Source organism: Pagrus pagrus (genome assembly GCF_965226575.1).
Source record: "Pagrus pagrus genome assembly, contig: HAP1_SCAFFOLD_62, whole genome shotgun sequence".
NCBI classification, from domain to species: domain Eukaryota; kingdom Metazoa; phylum Chordata; class Actinopteri; order Spariformes; family Sparidae; genus Pagrus; species Pagrus pagrus.
In genome coordinates, this window is record NW_028175401.1 from 287,355 (window position 1) to 296,820 (window position 9,466).

Genomic DNA, 9,466 nt, shown 5'->3' on the forward strand with positions numbered 1-9,466 from the left:
TGGGTTATGTCAAAAATGAGCGTTTCAGAGCAATAGGAGGCTGTTTTAGCACTGTACAGTCGCCTAAGCTGCATTTCACTGAAAAAAGGTCTTTCAAACAGGTTTACTAGCCTGAACTGGTTGAATTTGGATCTTCTTCATGGCAAAGGAGTTTTTACCTGGAATTTCATTCATTAAGGGTGAAAAGTGGCTTATGTGAAAAATGAGCGTTTCAGATCGATAGGAGGCTGTTTTAGCACTGTACAGTCGCCTAAGGCTGAAAAGTGGCTTATGTGAAAAATGAGCGTTTCAGAGCGATAGGAGGCTGTTTTAGCACTGTACAGTCGCCTAAGCTGCATTTCACTGAAAAAAGGTCTTTCAAACAGGTTTACTAGCCTGAACTGGTTGAATTTGTATCTTCTTCATGGCAAAGGAGTTTTTACCTGGAATTTCATTCATTGAGGGTGAAAAGTGGCTTATGTGAAAAATGAGCGTTTCAGAGCGAGAGCAGCCTGTTTTTGCACTAAGCTGCATTTCACTGAAAAAAGGTCTTTCAAACAGGTTTACTAGCCTGAACTGGTTGAATTTGTATCTTCTTCATGGCAAAGGAGTTTTTACCTGGAATTTCATTCATTAAGGGTAAAAAGTGGCTTATGTCAAAAATGAGCGTTTCAGAGCGAGAGCAGCCTGTTTTTGCACTAAGCTGCATTTCACTGAAAAAAGGTCTTTCAAACAGGTTTACTAGCCTGAACTGGTTGAATTTGGATCTTCTTCATGGCAAAGGAGTTTTTACCTGGAATTTCATTCATTAAGGGTGAAAAGTGGCTTATGTGAAAAATGAGCGTTTCAGAGCGATAGGAGGCTGTTTTTGCACTAAGCTGCATTTCACTGAAAAAAGGTCTTTCAAACAGGTTTACTAGCCTGAACTGGTTGAATTTGGATCTTCTTCATGGCAAAGGAGTTTTTACCTGGAATTTCATTCATTAAGGCTGAAAAGTGGCTTATGTGAAAAATGAGCGTTTCAGAGCGAGAGCAGCCTGTTTTTGCACTAAGCTGCATTTCACTGAAAAAAGGTCTTTCAAACAGGTTTACTAGCCTGAACTGGTTGAATTTGGATCTTCTTCATGGCAAAGGAGTTTTTACCTGGAATTTAATTCATTAAGGCTGAAAAGTGGGTTATGTCAAAAATGAGCGTTTCAGAGCGATAGGAGGCTGTTTTAGCACTGTACAGTCGCCTAAGCTGCATTTCACTGAAAAAAGGTCTTTCAAACAGGTTTACTAGCCTGAACTGGTTGAATTTGTATCTTCTTCATGGCAAAGGAGTTTTTACCTGGAATTTCATTCATTAAGGGTGAAAAGTGGCTTATGTGAAAAATGAGCGTTTCAGAGCGATAGGAGGCTGTTTTAGCACTGTACAGTCGCCTAAGGCTGAAAAGTGGCTTATGTGAAAAATGAGCGTTTCAGAGCGAGAGCAGCCTGTTTTTGCACTAAGCTGCATTTCACTGAAAAAAGGTCTTTCAAACAGGTTTACTAGCCTGAACTGGTTGAATTTGGATCTTCTTCATGGCAAAGGAGTTTTTATCTGGAATTTAATTCATTAAGGTTGAAAAGTGGCTTATGTGAAAAATGAGCGTTTCAGAGCGAGAGCAGCCTGTTTTTGCACTAAGCTGCATTTCACTGAAAAAAGGTCTTTCAAACAGGTTTACTAGCCTGAACTTGTTGAATTTGGATCTTCTTCATGGCAAAGGAGTTTTTACCTGGAATTTAATTCATTAAGGCTGAAAAGTGGGTTATGTCAAAAATGAGCGTTTCTGAGCGATAGGAGGCTGTTTTAGCACTGTACAGTCGCCTAAGGCTGAAAAGTGGCTTATGTGAAAAATGAGCGTTTCAGAGCGAGAGCAGCCTGTTTTTGCACTAAGCTGCATTTCACTGAAAAAAGGTCTTTCAAACAGGTTTACTAGCCTGAACTGGTTGAATTTGGATCTTCTTCATGGCAAAGGAGTTTTTACCAGGAATTTAATTCATTAAGGCTGAAAAGTGGCTTATGTCAAAAATGAGCGTTTCAGAGCGATAGGAGGCTGTTTTAGCACTGTACAGTCGCCTAAGGCTGAAAAGTGGCTTATGTGAAAAATGAGCGTTTCAGAGCGAGAGCAGCCTGTTTTTGCACTAAGCTGCATTTCACTGAAAAAAGGTCTTTCAAACAGGTTTACTAGCCTGAACTGGTTGAATTTGGATCTTCTTCATGGCAAAGGAGTTTTTACCTGGAATTTCATTCATTAAGGCTGAAAAGAGGGTTATGTCAAAAATGAGCGTTTCAGAGCGATAGGAGGCTGTTTTAGCACTGTACAGTCGCCTAAGGCTGAAAAGTGGCTTATGTGAAAAATGAGCGTTTCAGAGTGAGAGCAGCCTGTTTTTGCGCTAAGCTGCATTTCACTGAAAAAAGGTCTTTCAAACAGGCTTACTAGCCTGAACTGGTTGAATTTGGATCTTCTTCATGGCAAAGGAGTTTTTACCTGGAATTTCATTCATTAAGGGTGAAAAGTGGGTTATGTGAAAAATGAGCGTTTCAGAGCGAGAGCAGCCTGTTTTTGCACTGTACAGTCGCCTAAGGCTGAAAAGTGGCTTATGTGAAAAATGAGCGTTTCAGAGCGAGAGCAGCCTTTTTTTACACTAAGCTGTATTTCACTGAAAAAGGTCTTTCAAACAGGCTTACTAGCCTGAACTGGTTGAATTTGGATCTTCTTCATGGCAAAGGAGTTTTTACCTGGAATTTCATTCATTAAGGGTGAAAAGTGGGTTATGAGAAAAATGAGCGTTTCAGAGCGAGAGCAGCCTGTTTTTGCACTGTACAGTCGCCTAAGGCTGAAAAGTGGCTCATGTGAAAAATGAGCGTTTCAGAGCGAGAGCAGCCTTTTTTTACACTAAGCTGCATTTCACTGAAAAAAGGTCTTTCAAACAGGCTTACTAGCCTGAACTGGTTGAATTTGGATCTTCTTCATGGCAAAGGAGTTTTTACCTGGAATTTCATTCATTAAGGGTGAAAAGTGGGTTATGTGAAAAATGAGCGTTTCAGAGCGAGAGCAGCCTGTTTTTGCACTGTACAGTCGCCTAAGGCTGAAAAGTGGCTTATGTGAAAAATGAGCGTTTCAGAGCGAGAGCAGCCTTTTTTTACACTAAGCTGTATTTCACTGAAAAAAGGTCTTTCAAACAGGTTTACTAGCCTGAACTGGTTGAATTTGGATCTTCTTCATGGCAAAGGAGTTTTTACCTGGAATTTAATTCATTAAGGCTGAAAAGTGGCTTATGTGAAAAATGAGCGTTTCAGAGCGATAGCAGACTGTTTTAGCACTGTACAGTCGCCTAAGCTGCATTTCACTGAAAAAAGGTCTTTCAAACAGGTTTACTAGCCTGAACTGGTTGAATTTGGATCTTCTTCATGGCAAAGGAGTTTTTACCTGGAATTTAATTCATTAAGGCTGAAAAGTGGCTTATGTGAAAAATGAGTGTTTCAGAGCGATAGCAGACTGTTTTAGCACTGTACAGTCGCCTAAGCTGCATTTCACTGAAAAAAGGTCTTTCAAACAGGTTTACTAGCCTGAACTGGTTGAATTTGGATCTTCTTCATGGCAAATGAGGTTTACCTGGAATTTAATTCATTAAGGCTGAAAAGTGGCTTATGTGAAAAATGAGCGTTTCAGAGCGAGAGCAGCCTGTTTTTGCACTAAGCTGCATTTCACTGAAAAAAGGTCTTTCAAACAGGTTTACTAGCCTGAACTGGTTGAATTTGGATCTTCTTCATGGCAAAGGAGTTTTTACCTGGAATTTCATTCATTAAGGCTGAAAAGAGGGTTATGTCAAAAATGAGCGTTTCAGAGCGATAGGAGGCTGTTTTAGCACTGTACAGTCGCCTAAGGCTGAAAAGTGGCTTATGTGAAAAATGAGCGTTTCAGAGCGAGAGCAGCCTGTTTTTGCGCTAAGCTGCATTTCACTGAAAAAAGGTCTTTCAAACAGGCTTACTAGCCTGAACTGGTTGAATTTGGATCTTCTTCATGGCAAAGGAGTTTTTACCTGGAATTTCATTCATTAAGGGTGAAAAGTGGGTTTTGTGAAAAATGAGCGTTTCAGAGCGAGAGCAGCCTGTTTTTGCACTGTACAGTCGCCTAAGGCTGAAAAGTGGCTCATGTGAAAAATGAGCGTTTCAGAGCGAGAGCAGCCTTTTTTTACACTAAGCTGTATTTCACTGAAAAAAGGTCTTTCAAACAGGTTTACTAGCCTGAACTGGTTGAATTTGGATCTTCTTCATGGCAAAGGAGTTTTTACCTGGAATTTAATTCATTAAGGCTGAAAAGTGGCTTATGTGAAAAATGAGCGTTTCAGAGCGATAGCAGACTGTTTTAGCAGTGTACAGTCGCCTAAGCTGCATTTCACTGAAAAAAGGTCTTTCAAACAGGTTTACTAGCCTGAACTGGTTGAATTTGGATCTTCTTCATGGCAAAGGAGTTTTTACCTGGAATTTAATTCATTAAGGCTGAAAAGTGGCTTATGTCAAAAATGAGCGTTTCAGAGCGAGAGCAGCCTGTTTTTGCACTAAGCTGCATTTCACTGAAAAAAGGTCTTTCAAACAGGTTTACTAGCCTGAACTGGTTGAATTTGGATCTTCTTCATGGCAAAGGAGTTTTTACCTGGAATTTCATTCATTAAAGGTGAAAAGTGGCTTATGTGAAAAATGAGCGTTTCAGAGCGAGAGCAGCCTGTTTTTGCACTAAGCTGCATTTCACTGAAAAAAGGTCTTTCAAACAGGCTTACTAGCCTGAACTGGTTGAATTTGGATCTTCTTCATGGCAAAGGAGTTTTTACCTGGAATTTCATTCATTAAGGGTGAAAAGTGGGTTATGTGAAAAATGAGCGTTTCAGAGCGAGAGCAGCCTGTTTTTGCACTGTACAGTCGCCTAAGGCTGAAAAGTGGCTTATGTGAAAAATGAGCGTTTCAGAGCGAGAGCAGCCTTTTTTTACACTAAGCTGTATTTCACTGAAAAAAGGTCTTTCAAACAGGTTTACTAGCCTGAACTGGTTGAATTTGGATCTTCTTCATGGCAAAGGAGTTTTTACCTGGAATTTAATTCATTGAGGCTGAAAAGTGGCTTATGTCAAAAATGAGCGTTTCAGAGCGATAGCAGACTGTTTTAGCACTGTACAGTCGCCTAAGCTGCATTTCACTGAAAAAAGGTCTTTCAAACAGGTTTACTAGCCTGAACTGGTTTAATTTGGATCTTCTTCATGGCAAAGGAGTTTTTACCTGGAATTTCATTCATTAAAGGTGAAAAGTGGCTTATGTGAAAAATGAGCGTTTCAGAGCGATAGGAGGCTGTTTTAGCACTGTACAGTCGCCTAAGGCTGAAAAGTGGCTTATGTCAAAAATGAGCGTTTCAGAGCGATAGGAGGCTGTTTTAGCACTGTACTGTCGCCTAAGGCTGAAAAGTGGCTTATGTGAAAAATGAGCGTTTCAGAGCGAGAGCAGCCTGTTTTTGCACTAAGCTGCATTTCACTGAAAAAAGGTCTTTCAAACAGGTTTACTAGCCTGAACTGGTTGAATTTGGATCTTCTTCATGGCAAAGGAGTTTTTACCTGGAATTTAATTCATTAAGGCTGAAAAGTGGGTTATGTCAAAAATGAGCGTTTCAGAGCGATAGGAGGCTGTTTTAGCACTGTACAGTCGCCTAAGCTGCATTTCACTGAAAAAAGGTCTTTCAAACAGGTTTACTAGCCTGAACTGGTTGAATTTGGATCTTCTTCATGGCAAAGGAGTTTTTACCTGGAATTTCATTCATTAAAGGTGAAAAGTGGCTTATGTCAAAAATGAGCGTTTCAGAGCGATTGGAGGCTGTTTTAGCACTGTACAGTCGCCTAAGGCTGAAAAGTGGCTTATGTGAAAAATGAGCGTTTCAGAGCGAGAGCAGCCTGTTTTTGCACTAAGCTGCATTTCACTGAAAAAAGGTCTTTCAAACAGGTTTACTAGCCTGAACTGGTTGAATTTGGATCTTCTTCATGGCAAAGGAGTTTTTACCTGGAATTTCATTCATTAAAGGTGAAAAGTGGCTTATGTCAAAAATGAGCGTTTCAGAGCGATTGGAGGCTGTTTTAGCGCTGAAAAGTGGCTTATGTGAAAAATGAGGTTTCAGAGCGAGAGCAGCCTGTTTTTGCACTAAGCTGCATTTCACTGAAAAAAGGTCTTTCAAACAGGTTTACTAGCCTGAACTGGTTGAATTTGGATCTTCTTCATGGCAAAGGAGTTTTTACCTGGAATTTAATTCATTAAGGCTGAAAAGTGGCTTATGTCAAAAATGAGCGTTTCAGAGCGATAGGAGGCTGTTTTAGCACTGTACAGTCGCCTAAGGCTGAAAAGTGGCTTATGTGAAAAATGAGCGTTTCAGAGCGAGAGCAGCCTGTTTTTGCACTAAGCTGCATTTCACTGAAAAAAGGTCTTTCAAACAGGTTTACTAGCCTGAACTGGTTGAATTTGGATCTTCTTCATGGCAAAGGAGTTTTTACCTGGAATTTCATTCATTAAGGCTGAAAAGAGGGTTATGTCAAAAATGAGCGTTTCAGAGCGATAGGAGGCTGTTTTAGCACTGTACAGTCGCCTAAGGCTGAAAAGTGGCTTATGTGAAAAATGAGCGTTTCAGAGCGAGAGCAGCCTGTTTTTGCGCTAAGCTGCATTTCACTGAAAAAAGGTCTTTCAAACAGGCTTACTAGCCTGAACTGGTTGAATTTGGATCTTCTTCATGGCAAAGGAGTTTTTACCTGGAATTTAATTCATTAAGGCTGAAAAGTGGCTTATGTCAAAAATGAGCGTTTCAGAGCGATAGGAGGCTGTTTTAGCACTGTACAGTCGCCTAAGGCTGAAAAGTGGCTTATGTGAAAAATGAGCGTTTCAGAGCGAGAGCAGCCTGTTTTTGCACTAAGCTGCATTTCACTGAAAAAAGGTCTTTCAAACAGGTTTACTATAGCCTGAACTGGTTGAATTTGGATCTTCTTCATGGCAAAGGAGTTTTTACCTGGAATTTCATTCATTAAGGCTGAAAAGAGGGTTATGTCAAAAATGAGCGTTTCAGAGCGATAGGAGGCTGTTTTAGCACTGTACAGTCGCCTAAGGCTGAAAAGTGGCTTATGTGAAAAATGAGCGTTTCAGAGTGAGAGCAGCCTGTTTTTGCGCTAAGCTGCATTTCACTGAAAAAAGGTCTTTCAAACAGGCTTACTAGCCTGAACTGGTTGAATTTGGATCTTCTTCATGGCAAAGGAGTTTTTACCTGGAATTTCATTCATTAAGGGTGAAAAGTGGGTTATGTGAAAAATGAGCGTTTCAGAGCGAGAGCAGCCTGTTTTTGCACTGTACAGTCGCCTAAGGCTGAAAAGTGGCTTATGTGAAAAATGAGCGTTTCAGAGCGAGAGCAGCCTTTTTTTACACTAAGCTGTATTTCACTGAAAAAGGTCTTTCAAACAGGCTTACTAGCCTGAACTGGTTGAATTTGGATCTTCTTCATGGCAAAGGAGTTTTTACCTGGAATTTCATTCATTAAGGGTGAAAAGTGGGTTATGAGAAAAATGAGCGTTTCAGAGCGAGAGCAGCCTGTTTTTGCACTGTACAGTCGCCTAAGGCTGAAAAGTGGCTCATGTGAAAAATGAGCGTTTCAGAGCGAGAGCAGCCTTTTTTTACACTAAGCTGCATTTCACTGAAAAAAGGTCTTTCAAACAGGCTTACTAGCCTGAACTGGTTGAATTTGGATCTTCTTCATGGCAAAGGAGTTTTTACCTGGAATTTCATTCATTAAGGGTGAAAAGTGGGTTATGTGAAAAATGAGCGTTTCAGAGCGAGAGCAGCCTGTTTTTGCACTGTACAGTCGCCTAAGGCTGAAAAGTGGCTTATGTGAAAAATGAGCGTTTCAGAGCGAGAGCAGCCTTTTTTTACACTAAGCTGTATTTCACTGAAAAAAGGTCTTTCAAACAGGTTTACTAGCCTGAACTGGTTGAATTTGGATCTTCTTCATGGCAAAGGAGTTTTTACCTGGAATTTAATTCATTAAGGCTGAAAAGTGGCTTATGTGAAAAATGAGCGTTTCAGAGCGATAGCAGACTGTTTTAGCACTGTACAGTCGCCTAAGCTGCATTTCACTGAAAAAAGGTCTTTCAAACAGGTTTACTAGCCTGAACTGGTTGAATTTGGATCTTCTTCATGGCAAAGGAGTTTTTACCTGGAATTTAATTCATTAAGGCTGAAAAGTGGCTTATGTGAAAAATGAGTGTTTCAGAGCGATAGCAGACTGTTTTAGCACTGTACAGTCGCCTAAGCTGCATTTCACTGAAAAAAGGTCTTTCAAACAGGTTTACTAGCCTGAACTGGTTGAATTTGGATCTTCTTCATGGCAAATGAGGTTTACCTGGAATTTAATTCATTAAGGCTGAAAAGTGGCTTATGTGAAAAATGAGCGTTTCAGAGCGAGAGCAGCCTGTTTTTGCACTAAGCTGCATTTCACTGAAAAAAGGTCTTTCAAACAGGTTTACTAGCCTGAACTGGTTGAATTTGGATCTTCTTCATGGCAAAGGAGTTTTTACCTGGAATTTCATTCATTAAGGCTGAAAAGAGGGTTATGTCAAAAATGAGCGTTTCAGAGCGATAGGAGGCTGTTTTAGCACTGTACAGTCGCCTAAGGCTGAAAAGTGGCTTATGTGAAAAATGAGCGTTTCAGAGCGAGAGCAGCCTGTTTTTGCGCTAAGCTGCATTTCACTGAAAAAAGGTCTTTCAAACAGGCTTACTAGCCTGAACTGGTTGAATTTGGATCTTCTTCATGGCAAAGGAGTTTTTACCTGGAATTTCATTCATTAAGGGTGAAAAGTGGGTTTTGTGAAAAATGAGCGTTTCAGAGCGAGAGCAGCCTGTTTTTGCACTGTACAGTCGCCTAAGGCTGAAAAGTGGCTCATGTGAAAAATGAGCGTTTCAGAGCGAGAGCAGCCTTTTTTTACACTAAGCTGTATTTCACTGAAAAAAGGTCTTTCAAACAGGTTTACTAGCCTGAACTGGTTGAATTTGGATCTTCTTCATGGCAAAGGAGTTTTTACCTGGAATTTAATTCATTAAGGCTGAAAAGTGGCTTATGTGAAAAATGAGCGTTTCAGAGCGATAGCAGACTGTTTTAGCAGTGTACAGTCGCCTAAGCTGCATTTCACTGAAAAAAGGTCTTTCAAACAGGTTTACTAGCCTGAACTGGTTGAATTTGGATCTTCTTCATGGCAAAGGAGTTTTTACCTGGAATTTAATTCATTAAGGCTGAAAAGTGGCTTATGTCAAAAATGAGCGTTTCAGAGCGAGAGCAGCCTGTTTTTGCACTAAGCTGCATTTCACTGAAAAAAGGTCTTTCAAACAGGTTTACTAGCCTGAACTGGTTGAATTTGGATCTTCTTCATGGCAAAGGAGTTTTTACCTGGAATTTCA